The sequence below is a fragment of the Phocoena phocoena genome, chromosome 2 (assembly GCF_963924675.1).
Source record: "Phocoena phocoena chromosome 2, mPhoPho1.1, whole genome shotgun sequence".
In the NCBI taxonomy this organism is placed as follows: domain Eukaryota; kingdom Metazoa; phylum Chordata; class Mammalia; order Artiodactyla; family Phocoenidae; genus Phocoena; species Phocoena phocoena.
Window position 1 is genome coordinate 100,279,682 of NC_089220.1, and position 19,476 is coordinate 100,299,157.

Consider the following 19,476-nt stretch of genomic DNA (forward strand, 5'->3'; position numbering starts at 1 on the left):
TGGGAAATACAACCTAGATCCAGTCAGTTCGTTAAACAACAGATACCGACCTTCCACAATTTTTCTCATGTGGCAAGACTGCCAAATGAGTTTTCTAACAGTGAGAATTAAAAGGCCATCTCTGCAGTTTCAGACAGCTTATATTATTGAGCATTTACTGTGTGACAGACACTATACTGATTATCTAATAAGTACCATCTTATTTAATTCTCATCCTCAGTCTGTGAGTTATATACTATTATTAAACCCCATTTTATAGAAGAAGAGACAGAGTCATCACATACCTAGTAAATGGAAAAGCCTCGGATTGTGCTTGGGTCCATCTGACTGGGCATTATTTTCCGGATATGGCTTTGGTAGTTTCCTGATATGCTTTGTTGAGCTGAAAGGACAGAGTTAGAGACTAAGTAGTGAAATTGGGTATAGAAGGAAATCAACTAGATCCATTTTTTCAGGCACTCTTAAAACTTCTAGAATAAATATATTAAATGTTTAGAATGTGTTAAGTTTTCTTCACTCTATGAATAAATAACTTACTCTAAGTGAAGGCACACCAAGGGAGAAATTGAGTGGTTTTCCTGGGATAGCAGGAGCTTTGAAAGCTAACCTGATCAAAGATAGGAATGCTGGTTTGAAGGTCTGGAGGAGAAACTAGACCAGAGATTCAGATGTTGAGAAGAGGTGAGAAGAATACCAGATAATTAAGATATTTGGTATTGTATGCAGGTACAGAATTGAGTAAATCAAATCAGTGCAGTTCAAGCCTTTTCACTTTGAGACTAACAAGGGGATACATAAAACAAGAGGATATATTACTTAGAATTGAGTGTGTGCTTATTTGCTGAGTTGGTGGAAGACAGATCTGTTTTTGTTCACTATGAAATCTAAGTATTGTTATTTTCTCTTCCTCTTCTCTATCAAAGCAGCTCTGAACAATTTATAAACTCCTCATATTTACCCATCCTTTCCCCTATCTTGTTAATGGCATAATTGAGGAGGTCACGAAGCTAAGTCTAGTTCCTTGCTCATAGGGAGAAATCCATTTAAACTATGCATTTTATCTTTACAACTTCTTTGGGTTTAAGGTTTTAAGGGGCAAATAATGGCTAACTCAGCCAAATGCCACAAAGTTCGAATGAATAGGTGCCGACTTAAGGAAATATTGTCAACTAAAAGTACTCTGCCAGCATTTTACCATTGACATCACTTTTTCCGTAGCGTTTTAAATACCTGAAAGGCCTTCTGAATGATACTTGGGAAACATTTTAAATTATTCTCAGAGGTACAGATAGGTTATTTTATCATAGATGTTTATAGAGCAAAATTGTGAGATTTTAACCTCTTAACCTGTATTTGCTAACTCTGGGTCTCTAAACCATTCTGTTAGATTAGGCTGTCTTCTATTTGTATATCAGTTACAATCTTATTTTCAGAAATACTGAACAGGATAACGATTTCATACACTTAAAACTATTCAAAAATAATAATTTTAGGGCTTCCCTGGTGGCGCAGTGGTTGAGAATCTGCCTGCCAATGCAGGGGACACGGGTTCGAGCCCTGGTCTGGGAAAACCCCACATGCCGCGGAGCAGCTAAGCCCGTGCACCACAGCTACTGAGCCTGCGCGTCTGGAGCCTGTGCTCCGCAACAAGAGAAGGCTGCGACAGTGAGAGGCCCGCGCACCGCGATGAAGAGTGGCCCCCGCTCACCGCAACTAGAGAAAGAACTCGCACAGAAACGAAGACCCAACACAGCCAAAAATAAATAAATAAATTCATTAAAAAAAAAATAATAATTTTAGTAGTTTAGTAGAGATGCTTAATATAAGAAATTGTAATGGTGCTGAATGACCACAGATTGATTGGATTATGGAGATCTTCACCTTGAGCAGAAATTGAAGATCAGCTTTTAAGTGTTAGACGGTAGTATCTTACTGCAATAGCACAGAGGTATTAAAAAATTATTCTTGACTTTCCCCTCTTCTGCTTTATTTGGATTGTGAGGGAAAACAAATATTTCTGAAAATTTTGTAGACAAAATTTACCCTCAGCTGAATAAACCTTTCGTTTAAACACTGGATATAAATCACATTTTAACAACATAAAATTTTCTACCTTTTACTTGCATTACATTTTCAAAAATAACATTGCATTTACCTTCTCACCCTTTAGATTTAGTTTTATCTCCTGGGTGTAATTGGAAGAATTTACCAACCTTAAGCCACCACTCATATTCTTCCACTGAAGTTAAACCATGGTGAAAGACCGAGCTCTCTTTCCTGTTTTACAAAAATCATGCACTCTCTATCATTTGGATAGTTTTTTTTATTATATCATTTCGGTTTGTACCAACCTAACATTGTTATGCTGCTGTTTATTTGACTTACGTATGTACCCATTCTTCTCTAGGAACCCACAAATTTACAGTTTTATGTACATAAGACCAAATATGCTCATAATATGATAAAATTCACTTAATTTTATATTAATTTAAAATAGCATTTCACTTTTACGGTGAAGTTTTTATGCATTAATTTCTCAGGAACCTCTGAAAGAATTAATCATATGAACAGTCTTTCTTTAAGTTCTTTGTACAGTTTTTCAAAGCATTATTATTTTAAATATATGATAGCATTGTGATGTTTGCATTAGTAATAATCATTGATTTTATTCCATATTGCCAGTCCCAAAATTGGAAAAAGAGAGATATTGATTGTAGGAATAGATAATGTTTGAAAGGTAATGGAAAGGTAAGGCTTGGATTTTACACATTTTTAAAAAATGTTTTATTTATTTTATCTTATTTATTTTTGGCTGCTTTGGGTCTTCGTTGCTGCGCGTGGGCTTTCTTCTAGTTGTGGCGAGTGGGGGCTGCTTTTCATTTTGGTACGCGTGCTTCTCATTGTAGTGTCTTCTCTTGTTGCAGAGCACGGGCTCTAGGCATGCGGGCTTCAGTAGTTGTGGCACACGGGCTCAGTAGTTGTGGCTCGCGGGCTCTAGAGTGCAAACTCAGTAGTTGTGGTGCATGAGCTTAGTTGCTCCGCGGCATGTGGGATCTTCCCGGACCAGGGTTCAAACCCGTGTCCCCTGCATTGGCAGACATTCTTAAACACTGCGTCACAGGGGAAGCCCCTAAAGGAAAAAACTTACAGATGTTTGCTTTCTATTGCTTCAGCAAAGGCCAGGCTAGTGCTTTTATATCAAATCACCATGTCATCCTTGCCACACATGTGTAGACGTCTATTTGAACTTCAAAGAATACCTTAGAAGTCAGTGTCTCTTTCTCTTATGATATCTAATATTGGGGATCATTTGCTTTTGGTACCCACTACTGTTTCTAAAGCTATCACTTGACTATGGTACTAGTATGTTTCTTGTTTTAAAATTTTAAACTCTTCATTCCAAGTTGTGCTTTGTTAGTATTTAAATTTCTCCTGCTTAGAATTGCTGAGCTCATTAGATTTGCATACAAGTTGATGTTTTTCACTGATATGGGAAACTTTTTGCCAAATTTTACTCCAGATATATAATCTGCCTCATTTTTTCTCTCATCTCCTTCTGATACTCAGATTACGTGTATTTTAGACCATTTAGTATGGTCTAACAGGTAGCTAAAGCTCTACTCTTTTTTTCCCAATATTTTTTATCTTCAATGTCACTTACCATTTCTTCTTCTGGTTCCAGTTCATTGTTAAGCTTATTCAACAGATTTTTTATTTCAGTTATTGTAATTTTAAATTCTGGAATTCCCATTTTCAAAAGCTTTTCTTTACTGAGAGTCTCCATCTGTTCATTCATTTTGACCATCTTTTTCTTAAAGTCTTTCAATACTTATAATAGCTGGTTTTTTTTGTTTTTGTTTTTGTTTTTTTTTGCGGTACGTGGGCCTCTCACTGTTGTGGCCTCTCCCGTTGCGGAGCACAGGCTCCGGACGTGCAGGCTCAGTGGCCATGGCTCACGGGCCCAGCTGCTCCACGGCATGTGGGATCTTCCTGGACCGGGGCACGAACCCGTGTCCCCTTCATCGGCAGGCGGACTCCCAACCACTGCGCCGCCAGGGAAGCCCTAATAGCTGTTTTAAAATCATTTTCTGCTTATTCCAACATCTGTCATCTTGAGATGTGGCTGTATGGAATGTGTTTCCTAGACTATAGGTCACATTTTAATTTCTCCACACATCTATTAATTTTTTATTTCATATTTTTCAATGTAGAAGATGGGTTATAGAGGTTTTAGTTTCTCTTCATCTGCAGAGTTTTGTTTTTGCTCTATAAAACAAATAAGAATTTACATTATTTGTAAGTAGTTAAACATTTTTGGTCAGTTATCTTGAGGCTTGATTTTATGCTTTGTTAATGCAGGCCTGTGGAAAGCTCAAATTATTTATCAAGCCCTCTAATTACTTTCCTCCCTGGTACCCAGCAGTTGAAACCCAACTGTGGCTTTCTCCTTTCTTTGTTTCCCTCCTTAATTTCCAGCCACACTGGCATTCCCAAATTCTATGTTTTGGCTCCTTCCTTAAGCAAAGAAAATAGTGGCTTTCTGCTTATCTAGCCACCACATGCCATGTTGCCTGGGAAATGCCCTCATCAGACAAATCATAAAGATTTGGATCTTACCTAGTGAGTCTGGTTATATTTTTTCACTGATCAGATCCTTTTCAGTTTTTGCCTCCTTTTGTTTATTCTTCCTTGTCTTTAAACAGTTGTTTTTAAAAGTTTGCTCCACAGTTTATAATTGTTATTTTCAGTTGAATAAACTTAGGAACATTTTGTTGTTTTATAAAACATTTTCCTCACCCCATTTATATCCCTTTTACTCCTTCCTTGTCAACTCTCTACCTGAGAAGCATCCACAGTCTTTATTTTTATGACTATGATTTTGTTTTTTCTGTTGTAGGTCAACATATAAATGAAATCAATCTTTGGTATCTGGTATCTTTTATTAAGCATAATGTTTTCAAAATTTTGTGCATGTCGTTGCGTGCACCACTAGTCTGTTTTTTTTTGTGTTGTTGAGCAGTATTGCATTGAATGAATAAACCACAGTTCCTTTATTCATCTTCTTTATTGATGGGTACCTGGATTATTTCCAGTTTTAGCTCTTATGAATACTATTCTTAATATTCATGTAAAAGACTCCTTGTGGGTGTACTTTTTTCTCACTTTACCTTGCACAAATACCTAGGAATAGTATTGTTGTGTTAAAGGATATATGTGTTTTTATCTTTTAAGAAGCTGCCAGTTTTGCAAAGTGTATCATTTTCCATGTCCACAGGCAATATGTAAGATTTGGGGTGCAGATCTTATTTTTCTGTCCAGATTATATTCTGTTATATAATAGAGATGATTTTTAATATAAATTTTAAGTTTCTGGTAAATAATTTTGATAACCAGTCCTTTACTTTTAAACTAAAAATACTCTGAGATTTCAAGAGTGATATGGGTGGCAGGGCCAAGATGGCGGAGTAGAAAGACACTGAGCTTACCTCCTCTCACAAATACACCAAAATTCACAAATATCTGCAGAACAACCATCAGTGAAAAGGAACAGAACCTACCAGAAAAGATCTTCTACAACTAAAGACATGAAGAAGGGACAACAATGAAATGGGTAGGGGAGTGGACTCATGATATAATTAAGTCCCATACCCCTGGGTAGGCAACCCACAGACTGCAGAATAATTTTATTCCAGATGGATAAAGAAGATATTATATGGAAAAGAATCTGAGAAAAAGCATATGTATAACTGAATCACTTTGCTGTACACTTGAGACTAACACAATATTGTAAGTCAGCTATACTTCAATTTAAGAAGAGAGTGGTATGCTTTATTTACATAGGCAATGTTCAACTTTTTCAACTAGTTTAATAGCTCTAAAAGTTGGATGGTGGGGGAGTGTTTTGATGTAATTATTCACCTTCATAAGTTGTAGATGTTTTTAAATTACTTAAATTCAATTTTTTAAGGGCTAGACACTAATTATGAGAGTATAAAATTTAGAAATCTTTACATGGCAGTAATTTTTGCTTACATGTTACTGTAATAAATACCTGTGAGTATGAACAAGAGAGTTTTAGTTCATTCCATTAGAGCTCTGAGCTAATGTCAGGTGTTTCATTTGAGTGTCTTCTTGATGTGGTTACCTTTGTTCTGTGCTTTGGTCATCAGTTGTATCCCTTATGAATGCTCTTTTGCAAACTCATACTGTTCATCGTGGGACTGGGGAAAGTGAATGTAAGTAGGTAAGTAAAAGCTGTAGCTGTTACTAGAAAACCTGTCCATATATTAATTAGCAGTGTCATTTTGTATACAAAAACTTTTTCATTGAGTGTCTCCTATGTATTTAGCACTGGAGGTGAAACAGAATGAGGACTGAATGTGGTCTTTGGTCTTAAATTAATTTGAGACCCCATGTTGGATGGTGTTCTCTTAAGAACAATATAACTTCTGTGCTGTGCGACGTAGATTTATAAGTATAAATATTAAAGAGAGGACCTAGTAAGGATTAAGGAGGTTGGTCATGTTTTATAGCAGAGGTGGAATTTAAAGTAAGCATAAAATCAGTAAGAATTAAGTGTAGAGGAGATAGAAGTGCCAAGAGGAATAATAAGAGCAATAAGTGTTCATGAATAGTGCTGTGTACAATGAATGTGCCTCATGGTTACAGTTGAGAGTTTGAATGCAAAACACTGAATGACAGCTCCTTGAGGGGCAGGGTTTCTGTGTCTTGTGCATGTCTCTATCAACAGTGCCTAGAGCATGACACTGTGTATGCCATAATAGGAAATTAGCGTTTTTGGCTATTAGGGTTGGAAGCAGTGAGGCAATTGTAACTGGGTTTTCAAAGGCTTTAAACATAGGAGGGACAAAACCTAGCACAATTGATGGTAAACATTTGTGGAACAGAGGAGTAAATATTCAGTTTCAGGTTGAAGAATTTGGGATTAATTCTGTTGGTGGTGGGGCACTGGAAGTGTTTACTTTTTAAATCTGGGGGTAATATGTTTTGAAGATTTGTTTTAGGAAGACTACAATGGCAGGCTATTATTAGGTTAAATATTTTGAAATAGTGTTTTAGGGAGATTCAGAGAGACTCTAGCAAAAGAGTCTAAGTAGGATATCATGAAAGCTCAGAATAAAAAGGTGGTAGTAGAGTGGAAAAGCTACTTCAGGAGACATTCATAAAGAATACTCAGTATAGGGATAGTGGAGGGAGAAGAGAAGAGAAAATCAAAGATGATGCCAGTTTGACCTGAACTATTATAGTACTACCTGTAGTATTAGAAATATTAATAATTAGGGTCCAAAGGCATATGAGGAAGAAGTGAATGGTATGTGAAAAGTCTAGTTTCAGATATGGGTTTAAGATGATGGCAGGAGAGCTGAATGAAAGCTTCCAGCAGGAATTTGATGATTCAAGATGCAAAATACAGAACTGAGCTTAAAGCTGGGAGTGTGCATTTGGAAATTGATCATTCAGATGGGATAGTCAAAATCATAAAACTGAGTGAGCAGTTGAAGGGGTAGAGCATAAATTGAGAAGTTCTTGGAATGAAGAGCAGGTACTTTTAGTTTTTCACTAGAAGGGGAAGTGTTAATATATAGAAATAGGGGCCCAAAGGTTAATGTCAGCAAATCCCAGGGAGGCAAGGTGGTTAACAGTATTGGATGCCATAGAGCAGGGGTAGGCAAAATATGGTCCATGGTTCATCACTTGTTTTTATAAATAAAGTTTTATTGGAATACAGTTACTCTTTATTTGTTTACATATCGCCTTTGACTCCTTTTGTGCTACAGTAGTAGAGTTGAACAGTTGGTAAAGAGAGGGTATGACCCACAGACATAAAATATTTACTGTTCGGCTGTTTATAGGAGAAATTTGTAGACCTCTTCAATAGAGATCTAAGAAATTAAGACCAAGAAGGGGCCTTTATGCTTTATGATTAGAATAACCTTTGATGACATGAAAGAGTTCAGTTTTATCATATAAACAAATGTTTACTGAGAGCCTTCTTTGTGACTGGCATTGGGTTTTGCTGGTGTGGTCTAGGAAGAGGCTAGATACTATCAAGAGATTCATTAATGAGTAAGTGCATAAATTGAAAGGAGTGAAGGTAGTCAATGTAAATTTTTGTTTTGTGAATTTAGAAATAAATGAGTGGGAGTTTGAAGAGTATATGAGGATGGGATTTTAAAATATGAGGAAAATACGATGGAAAAATTTTTACAGAGTTCCTTTGAGAGAGGCAGAGTGTGTTGCCATTACAGGAATTAATGGTCTAAGACTTGAACGCAGGGAGTACACAGGCCTTATTACAGGAAATGAATAGAACTGTTTGTGGAATTAAGAATAGTAATTGCTCACACAGCTGTTTTTAAATAGCAAATTGTGTTAGGTAATCAGCAAAAATCCACCAAAATGTACTTATGCAGAAGCTGCTTTATTGGTACTGGCTTATGATCCTGATGGGTACTATAAAAATAAACAACCTAAAAACTTCTGTATGCAGTTTTCACAGTGGTGTGGTACTGTATGTTTTTTGTTTAATGTGCAAGGGCAATGTAATATTTTCATCTTTCTTTTCCCGCACCAAACCCAAATATAATTGTCTTGCTGAAGAAGAGCAACAGCATGAACTTTGTGAGCTCACAGAGCAATGAGGTGTGTTCTCATTGAAATGAGTAGTATCTGTTGATGCTTCTCTGTTTGTCTTCCTCCTCAGACAAAAATGGAATGTTTTATTGTATGGTTAGATTAAGGTGTACTAATTCATTTGTTTTCTGTTTTTTCTTTCTGTATTTTGTTCAAATGTATTTCTTTCTTTTGGATTTGGCTATTTCTTAGGACTCCATTTTAATTTATTGGTTGGCTTGTTAGTGATGCCTCTGCATTTTTTTCCGCTTTGGTAGTTTCTCTCAGGTTATATATGTCATTAACTTCTCCCAGTCAATTTAGAGTTAATGTTCTACCCTTTCACATAAAATGTAGAAATCTTGTAACCTTATAGGTCTATTTATCCCCACCCCTGCCTTCTTTTATGCTATATTTGTCATATGTATTACAGCTAAATACATTGTAACTCCTGTGAGAGAATGTTACAATTTTTATATAAATAACTTTTAAAGAAGTTAAAATGAAAAAAAAAGTTTCTTATATTTACTATTTCTCATGTTCTTTTTTCCTTCCTCAAGATTCAGGTTTCTCTCTGATAACATATCCTTCAGCTTGAAGAACTTCTTTTAGTATTTTGTACTGAAGTTTTGCTGGTAACAAATTCTTAATTTTATTTTATTTGAAAATGTATTTTATCTCCATTCTTGAAGGATATTTTTATTCTGGCTGAGATCCCCATGCCTCAGTACTTTAAAGATGTGTTTCCACATCTGGTGACATTCATAGTTTCTAAAGACAAGTCTGCAGTATTTGAATTGTCGTTCTTCTGTATGTAATGTGTCCTTTTTCTGTCCACATTCAAGGTTTTCTCTGTATTTTTGGTTGTCAGAAATTTGACTGTGGTATCCTATTTTCTTAATATTTATCCTTTTGGGTTTACAGAGTGTCCTTAACTGGTAAATTTGTGTCTTTTAACCACATTTATGAATTTTCTGGCCATTATTTCTTCAAAAATTTTTTCTACCCTAGTCTCTTTATTCTCTTATTAGATTTATTAGACTCACTCATCTCTTATTAGACTCTATGTTAGACTTTTTAATATCTTCCTTTAGGTCTCTAAGACCCAGTTTATTTTCTTTTAATTTTTTGTCAAATTGAATTATTTCTGTTGATCTGTCATCAAAATCATTCACTCTTTACTGTCATCTCCATTCCTTTCTTAAACCCATCCAATAATTATTTTTTAGACTTCAGATATTTTAATTTTTAAAACTTCCATTTGTTTTTTGTGTGTATGTGTGTGCGTTTTCTTTTTCTCTGTGAGATTTCCAGTCTTTTCATTCATTACAAGCATATGTCCTTTACTTGATTGGGTATAGTAGGGTACCTGGTTTAATGCCCTTGTCTGAAGATCTCAGTAGCTGTGTCATCTTGAAGTTGGCCTCTTTTGATTATCTTTTTCTTTGAGATTGGGTCACATTTCATTGTCAAGGAGTTTTGGCTTGTGTTACAGATATTATGAATGTTATTTGTGGAAATTTTGGTTTCTTTTATGTTCCTCCAAAGAGTTTTGATTTCTGTGTTTTAGTGAGCCATTAATTGGATCACACTCAGAGTGAAAACTCTATCTTGCCTGAGGTTAGCAGCTGCTCAAATCTCAATTTGATTTGATTCTTTCAGCCTCAACTGCAAACTGCCCTGTGAATGTGTACGTCAGGGTTCATCCAAAGACTTGAGCAGAGATGTGCCCAAAATTTGGGACTCATCTTTTCTGCCTCTCTCCTTTTGGGGATTCTGTCCTTACTTTCTGGTGATTATGGTTGTCCTGCTCTTTCCTGTTTTTCTTCTATCCAGAAAGATAGTAAGTTTTCTATTGGAATTTTAGTTCTTGCATGCTGTGGCTGCTGCTTGCCTGCGGAATGAAGCTTTAAAATGGGAAACTCACTTGTGCTGATCCCTAAAGCTGTTAAAAGGAGAAACTCATTCTGGTCTCTTCTTCCAAGTTTATATTCCCATCCAAAATCAGCCTGGTTTTGTTCATTCTCCTGGTAGACCCTTTAGGTTTACTCTTAAGGTGGAGTCTTTATGTAGTTTGTTTTATATTTATATTTTTTCTCCAGAATTTATAGTAGCTGTCTGTAGGAGCATAGTACATCATGTCGGAAGCTGAACTCACTAGTTCAGTTTTGAGATTGCCTCCAGCATATTTGCAATCTGCTTTTAAAAATAATACTTTTTAAAAATAATACTTTTAAAATAATAATAATTATTATTATTTTACTAATTCTTGGAGATCTACTTAGATTGCTAGACATCCCTCTTCTACTTTGAATTTCTTTTTTTAACCCATCTCTAGTTAACTGAATTCTTATGACGGACTGTCATGTGAATGCCCTAATTTTATATGTGCCTCAGCCACTTAGACATTTGAATGCAAAATACCACACTTCTGTGAAGTACCAGAAGTACATAGAGATGAACAAGGTATGTTCCCTGTTATAAAGTTTTATTGGTAGGGTATACGTGAAAAGTAAATGTCAATGTTGAAGACAAAGTAAGTGCAAATTACTTTCTGAAGAAGTGTGAATAATATTGACTTAGTTGATGGAGAACACTTCTCAGAAGAGAGGACATTCGATCTTAGGCTGATTCAAAATTAGAAACTCAGTAGGTGGGGGAAAAGATAAGGGAGGATATTCTAGGACTAGGAAGCAATAGGAGTAGAATATGAATGTGTGACAAGGCTTGGCATGTTTGGGGAGTAACTAATGTCTTTATGAGGCTGGAGCATTGAGTTTTCTTTTTTTTAATTTATTTATTTTTGGTTGCATTGGGTCTTTGTTGCTGTGCGCGGGCTTTCTTGTTGTAGAGCACAGGCTCTAGATGCGTGGGCTTCAGTAATTGTGGTACAGAGGCTCAGTAGTTGTGGCTCACAGACTCTAGAGTGCCGGCTCAGTAGTTGTGGCACACTAACTTAGTTGCTCCGCAGCATGTGGGATCTTCCTGGACCAGGGCTCGAACCCGTGTCCCCTGCACTGGCAAGCAGGTTGTTAACCACTGTGCCATCAGGGAATCCCAAGCATTGAGTTTTCTGAGAAATATAGTATTCAGTATTGAAGCTGAAAAAAGTAGATTGAGGCCACCTTGAAGAATGCCACCTCAGGAGTGTGAGTGTTATTCCTGAGGCAGCAGAGGATCATATTTGAAAAGTGAATGGATGTGATCCAACTTGTATTTATGGCAAGATAATTGTGCTGGCAGTGTTAACTGTGGATTGGCATGGAACATAATAGAAGAATAAGCAATACAGAGGACCTGAATCAGAGCAAGGGATAGTTACTCAAAATATTGGCAAGATAGAAATTAATACAATGGGTAACTGAGTGGTTAAGGGAATATGAAAGATGTGTTACCAAATTTAGGAGATTAGGGCTTCCCTGGTGGCACAGTGGTTGGGAGTCCGCCTGCCGATGCAGGGGACACGGGTTCGTGCCCCGGTCCGGGACGATCCCACATGCCGCGGACCGGCTGGGCCCATGAGCCATGGCCGCTGAGCCTGCGCGTCCGGAGCCTGTGCTCCGCAATGGGAGAGGCCACAACAGTGAGAGACCCGCGTACCACAAAAAAAAAAAAGAACAAATTTAAGAGATTATTGCATTTCTAACCACATTTGTAAATATCCCAACATCATGCTGACTACATGAAACTTCTGGAACATTTTTTATTTAGAGTTCCTTTTATAGCAGTGTACATTAGGCTGTACTATAGTGAATGCAAAGTGATTTTTCTTAGGACATGTAATGATGTTATTTCAAAGCTGTGATATGGAACGTCTGTGTGTGGTTTAGCCACCAAGCCTAGTGAGGATTTAGGTTTCTCTAACACTTTTTAAATAATGTTTTCTCTTTGGGGGTAGTTACTTGTCTAGTTCATAGAGTCATTTATAGTCTAACTGCTTCTCATTGGAATTTTTAAACTACTATTCATTTATTTAGAATATTGGTTTCAATTATTTCTAAAGAAGAATGGTAAGCTAACAAATAGGGAACCAGTTTCAGCCCCACTTATATTAAACTGAATGTATTATTTCCACTTTATACATTTATTTCTTCCACAAATATTTATTAGTGCCTACTGTGTGTCAGGCATTGTTCCAGGCACCAAACATAAAATATTGAACAAAACAGACGACACTCTTGTTTTCCTGGAGTTTTCAATCTACTGGGGGGGAAAAACAGATTGTAAACATCCCCCCATAATATGATATTTGAATAGAGACACCTGAAGGAAATTAGGGGAACAAACCATTCAGATATCTGGGAGGAAGCATTTTATGAAGAGGGAAGAACAAGTGGCAAGGCCCTAAGGAGGAAGCATGCTCAGTGTGTTTGAGCAAAAACAGGGGTCCATGTAGTTGAAAAAGAGTGATCTAAGAGAATGAATAGTAGGAGATGAAGTCAGAGAGGTGGGAGGTGGAACCCATGAAACACTGTAGACCAGTGGATTTAATACTGAATGAGATGGGTAGATTTTGAGCATAGGATTGACAGGATTTGAGTTGTTTTGAAAAGGTCATTCTAGTTCCTATGTAGAGTATACACACTGTCACAGGGTCAAGAAGCAGGGAGACTCTTTAGGAGGCTATTGCCATAATACAGAGGTGCTCAGACTAAAATGATCATGTTAAAAATAGTGAGTCAGGCACTTCCCAGGTGGTCCAGCAGTTAAGACTCCTTCCTCCCAACACAGGGAGCTTGGGTTCCATCCCTGGTCAGGGTATACCGCATGCCACAATGAAGATCCCATGTGCCGCAACAAATGACCCAGTGCAGCCAAGTAAATAAATAAATATAAAATAAAATAAAATAAAAATAGTGAGTCATAGTCAGATTTTGAAAATGTTTATAAAGTAAATCTAATGGGGTTGTATCACTGAGAGACTGAATAGGGACATTTTTTGCTGAGACTTACCCAGAGTTGGAGAGGAGGCATCCAGCCTTTTTTAGAATGGACTTCTTTAGTGCCTCTGTGGAAGAAAACATCTGGCATTGTTGTTTAGGTGCAGGGCTTTGTTGTTTAGATTCCAGAGGAGTATGACAGTTGCTTTTAGGTGCCCTGGGAGGGCCTTTTCTTGTTTCCAGAAATTTGACAGCCAGATAGTTTAGGGGAGGCTTGGAGATGGCTCAGGAGCTTTGACAGGGTTATTAGAATGTCTCTTCAGACAATCAGAGCAAATCCTCAATATACCAGGTCACTACAAAGATAGTTCTCAAGGTGGTACAAAATACCTGCTTGCCCTTTGAGAACTTAGTTTCAATCCCTGGACATTAGGCAGTTTTTTATTTTTCCTAAACAGATAGACCTGCCATTTCCTTTTGACCGTCTACTCTTACTTCATTGATTAAATCACTAGAATGTCCTGTTTAATTGTATATTTACAGGACATTTATATAGAGTGATGTGGCTAATAAAAATAGCATAGCGAAATCACTGTTTGGAAGTTAATTTCAAAATTAGTCATTTTCTTGAAATTAGTCATGTTTAATTATCTTATTCTAGTGTACTTTGGCACTGGAATATCCCTACTTTTAAAATCTTAGTTCTCATCAATTCCAAATAGAAATTGTGATTAATTTTAAAGATGACCTAAAAAGGTGATTCCTTTAAATCTTTTTACTGGTCTTATTTTCTTACATACTTTAAGAAGAGTTAAACTTTTTAATTTGACAGTTCACTTTACAGAATCTCAAATTATTTTTTATTTAAAAAATTTTTTTATTTTTATTTTTTTTCAGAATCTCAAATTTTTTGGTAAAAAAAAAAAAAAAAATTCCGGGGCTTCCCTGGTGGCGCAGTGGTTGAGAGTCCGCCTGCCGATGCAGGGGACGCGGGTTCGTGCCCTGGTCTGGGAAGATCCCACATGCCGCGGAGCGGCTGGGCCCATGAGCCATGGCCGATGAGCCTGCGCGTCCGGAGCCTGTGCTCCACAATGGGAGAGGCCACAACAGTGAGAGGCCCATGTACCGCAAAAAATAAATAAATAAATAAATAATTCTGTAACCTATGTTATGTACTTCATATGAAGCAGCAGGTCTTATATTTCCGTACAATTTCAACATTTCCATAACTTTTCTGTTTTGTTTTTCGTTAATGTGTAGCATAAAAACAAAGGATTTGCTTTTATATTCTAATTGATTCTGTTTCACAGTGAATTTCTGGAAAAACACATTGGTAGATTTATTTCATAAGTATCTAAAATTTGAGAAATATAATAAAAAATGGTAGTGGTGGGTTTTTAGGTGTATATTGTTTTACAATTGATTGCAGCCTTTGAGTCTGATCTAAAGGAATATCATTAGCCCACGAATAAAATTGAGTGAAGAAACTACTGAAGAGACACATCCATAGCTTTGGTTATCTGACATAGCTATCTCCAATCAGATTTCTTTTATCAAATCATCTATTGAATCATCCTATAGCAGATGGCAGTCCTGCAAAGTATATTATCTTTTCCTTATTTATAACAGTGTTGGGATTTGATATTTTTGAAGTATTTTATTTGCTAGAGTAAAAACCTGATTTCACTGCTACCAAAAGCTGTGTGTATGTGCATGAAAGAGAGAAAGAGACAGAGAGTAAGAGAGGTATACAATACACTGTGCTGTTCCTCCCAACTTTATATATGTCCCTTTTCCACAAGGAATAACTCTCAGGCATAATACAAAGCAATGTGGCTGTATTGACTTGTTTTTCTGAAAAGCTTTTTTTTTTTTAAATTTATTTTTGGCTGTATTGGGTCTTCGTTGCTGTGCACAGGTTTTCTCTAGTTGCGGCGAGTGGGGGCTGCTCTTCATTGCGGTGCACAGGCTTCTCATTGTAGTGGCTTCTCTTGTTGCAGTGTGCGGGCTGTAGGCGCACGGGCTTCAGTAGCTGTGGCTCGCGGGCTTAGTAGTTGTGGCTCGCGGTCTCTAGTGTGCAGGCTCAGTAGTTGTGGCGCACGGGCTTAGTTGCTCCGCAGCATGTGGGATCTTACTGGACCAGGGCTCGAACCTGTGTCCCCTGCATTGGCAGGAGGATTCTCAACCACTGCACTACCAGGGAAGCCCTGACTTGTTTTTCTTATAGCTTTGCTGCAGGGATATCCTAACTACTCTTCTCTTGATTTTGTGTATCCCCCACCCTGCTTTCCCTTTCATTACTTCTCTGCTCTCTAGACTCCCCACCAGTACCTGAAATATTTTCCAGTTCCAGACGTGTTTCTCCCTTCACCCTCGTAGTCTAGGGTGACAGAGTCTTTGGTGATAGGTCTGGTGGTAGCAGGTGGGAGAGGAGCTGGCCAGCAGCTTTACTCCTCATTCACCCCTTTTACCTCCAGGTAGGTCTTGTCTGAGCCTAACCAAAGCTTGAATAATGCTTCATGTACACAAACCCTGTACTGTTTTTTGAGCCCCTGGGGGCCCAGATTGGCGGGGGGGTGGTGTGGAACAGGTGTATAGGGTATAGAAAAGTCAGTACCCCAAAAAAATGTTTCCAATTTTTGCTAATGGCTAAAAACCTAGAGAAGTCTCTAGGATTTTGTGCTAGGAGAATGAAAGAAGTAGAAGGATAGAAGCTGTGAGATAATTTTATACTGATTCAAGAAAGAGAGCACTTTCAGTCAAAAAAGATGGTGGCAGTAGAGAGGAGGCAGGCAAAGTAGTACCTGAGTCCTTCATAGGAAAGAAAGTAATGCTAGATATTTTACTTGGCTAAGTTTACTTGCTCCTCCAAGAGTCTTGCTCTCTGACATCTCAAAAACTTGGTTACACCTTGTATTCCTTCTTCAGGCTCCCAGCCTCTTAGGGAAGTGCCTTTATGTGTAGTAATTTATGATTTGCTTTCAGTTACTTTTCCTATTAAATGTTTCACAAGAGAAGAAAGCAGATTGTTCCATTGAATTCACAAACCAGTGTTTTTAGATATACGGTCTAAAATTTAATGTTTGTTCTTTACTGAAAAATGTTAAATAAAATATTAAGACTTTTAAAATGAGGCACATGGAATCAAAATATATATTGGATTTTAATTGGTTCCATTCAGAAAAGCAGGTACTTAAGAGATTCTGTATATAAAAGATTTTAAAAGTATCAATTTAAATTTCTATATTAGTTAAATTATTGGTTAACCCTTTTAATTTTGTTGCAGAGAAATAGAATAGATTAATTAGAAAGTTAAGCAAGACTCAAAAGTGTTTCTGCTACTTAATTATTCCTAAACTTTCTGTTACATCTACCGTTTTAATCTGTAAGTTGAGGCACTGGCATCTCAAAAATTGTTGAATTGGCATATGTAGACTAGAAATCGGAAGGAAAGAAAAATATATGGCAGTGGTGATTCAGACATATCTTAATAGAAATGTTTTCCTCCTAATTACTGTATTGCAACTGTGGTATATTTTCTTGTTGATACATTGTTTTTCAGATTTTGATCAATTTGTATAATTTCTGTATTGTTTATTTTCTGTGGGTAATTTCTTTTTTCCTGGTTACCTTGGTCTTGTGGCTGAAGCTTTGGAAAGTTTATTACTCCTGTCATAATTCTATGTTTGTACAGCCATTGTGTTGAGCAGAAAGGAGTCGTTGATGCTAAAGGATGACTCTTGCCTTTGTCAGTGCCAGCCACGATCTTCTGCTCAGAGTCTAGATACATTAACAATAAAGCTGTAGAGCTCTTTTAAACCCTAGCCAGATCCTTGTTACTCTGTAGCATCCTTTGAGCCCTCTACATGTCTTGTATCATTGGTATGTAGTACTCTTTAGTTGGTGGCTTAATTAATTACAATTTTATTTAATTAATCTTTGCTCTTCTTTGATGTTGTGGAAGTAATTAGTATCACTTGATAAGAATTAAGTATGTGTTTTCACAGAATTTCATTTATCACTTAAAATTTTGTCTGAGATGTTTTCTATAGCAGATACCCATTTATTTTCTTTTACATATGTATTTAAAATAACACATAGACCCCATATTTATTAATTATTTGATAAAAGGCAATTCAGAGTCATAAAATGAATTATTTTCATTAGAAATAGGATCATCAAAATAAGTTTGCACTGTATGTTCTAAATCAATGAAAGTTATGTTTACTCCCCACCCCCAGGCCCACCACTGCTTTTTATGGATTTGTCTACTCTAGGTACCTCATATAAGTGGAACCATATACTATTTGTCCTTTTGTGATTAGCTTATTTCACTTAACATAATGTCCTCAGGTTGTAGCATGTGTAAGAATTTCTTTCCTTTTTGAAGCTGAATAATATTCTACTGTAGGTATATACCACATTTTGTTTATCCATTCATTTGTCAATGGACACTGAAGTCACTTCTACATTTTGGCTATTGTAAATAGTGCTGCTATGAACATGGGTGTGCAAATATTTGAGACCCTGCTTTCAGGAGCCAATTTACTTTTGCATTTTACTTTGGATATATGATATTTTAAAAATATAACTCATTTAGGAAAAAGGTTACAAATGGGAAGTATGATATTTTTAAATAAAACTTTTCCTAAAATTATTTGCAGTTTCGTAAGTAGCTTTATATTAATGGATTTTGTAGATTGATAGTAGTCTTTGTCTTGGATTGGGTCTCATTGCAATCCTATCTGCTATTCTACAGTGTTGATTGCAAAGAAAATGCTTGGAAAATAGACCACAGGTAACTGGATACTGGAGAAATATTTAGTAACAAAGTGTGTTTTTACATGATACTCCCCAGACTTGTAGAATCTTTCTTTTTTTTTTTTTTTTTGCGTTACGCGGGCCTCTGACTGTTGCGGCCTCTCCCGTTGCGGAGCGCAGGCTCAGCGGCCATGGCTCACGGGCCCAGCCGCTCCGCGGCACGTGGGATCTTCCCGGACCGGGGCACGAACCCGTGTCCCCTGCATCGGCAGGCGGACTCTCAACCACTGCGCCACCAGGGAAGCCCCAGAATCTTTCTTAAATCTAGAATTTCAATAAGAATTCTCCAAGAATGAACAAAACAAAAACACTTTTTGTTGTTGTTGTTTTTATTTTGTTTTTACATATAATCTGTGTGTTTTTAAAGCTTCTGATTCATTTGAAATTGTGCTTAGTGTGTTGTTTATAGTAGGTACCCATCTTTTCTGTGTACTGTTTTTGATATAGGAAGTACAGATTCATAAAAAGAATAAATTAGGGTCCTACTAACTGAATTAGTAATTAGTGTATTTTACTTTGGGTACTGACTTCCTTTCCTTGCTTTTGTCACCTAGTCCTTCAGTTGGCAATTTGGTCCCTATGAAAGAGCCTTGGGAATCGTGGCTAGTTATTGGAGAATTTGCAGCATTTAACTTAGTACAGACCACTTCTCATCTAAATCACAGAAGACTTCAAGGAATTTTTTTGAAGAAAAAGAGGTTCTAAACTTAACAGCATGTTGTTTTTGTAACATCTAGAGTTTTCTCATGCAAGAATGAAACAAAAAAAAGTCAACCATTTGTATTTCATCATAGAAAGAGTCTCAGAAGGGGCTGGGAAAGTGTACCCTGTTAGGAGTCAAGGATGAGAAAGGCTGGTCTTCAAAACAGAAAAGGGAGAAATGGCTGGATTGAGAGATCTCCAACTCTTTCAGATTTTTCTGGGGATTGATTGGAAGGTGAAAATAATAGAGCCAAAGCTTCAGAAGGAACATTAAGGAGGATAGTGAACTGTTTTGTTGTTAATGGTAATTTATCCTTGTCACATTGAGTCTTCCTTTGCAATTTTCTTAAGAATAGACCTCCTCATTTAGAATCAGATTTTAGAGGAGATTTTATTAGGATGAGTTGTCACATCATTTTGATTAGTTTTGATATAATTA

The 19,476-nt window shown here is 36.8% G+C and overlaps 1 protein-coding gene across 5 annotated transcripts in view; it reads left to right on the plus strand.

The window, feature by feature from the left end:
• Nucleotides 1-19,476, plus strand: part of TCF12 (transcription factor 12) — a 379,535-nt gene that overhangs the window by 128,182 nt on the left and 231,877 nt on the right. The window lies entirely within an intron of this gene.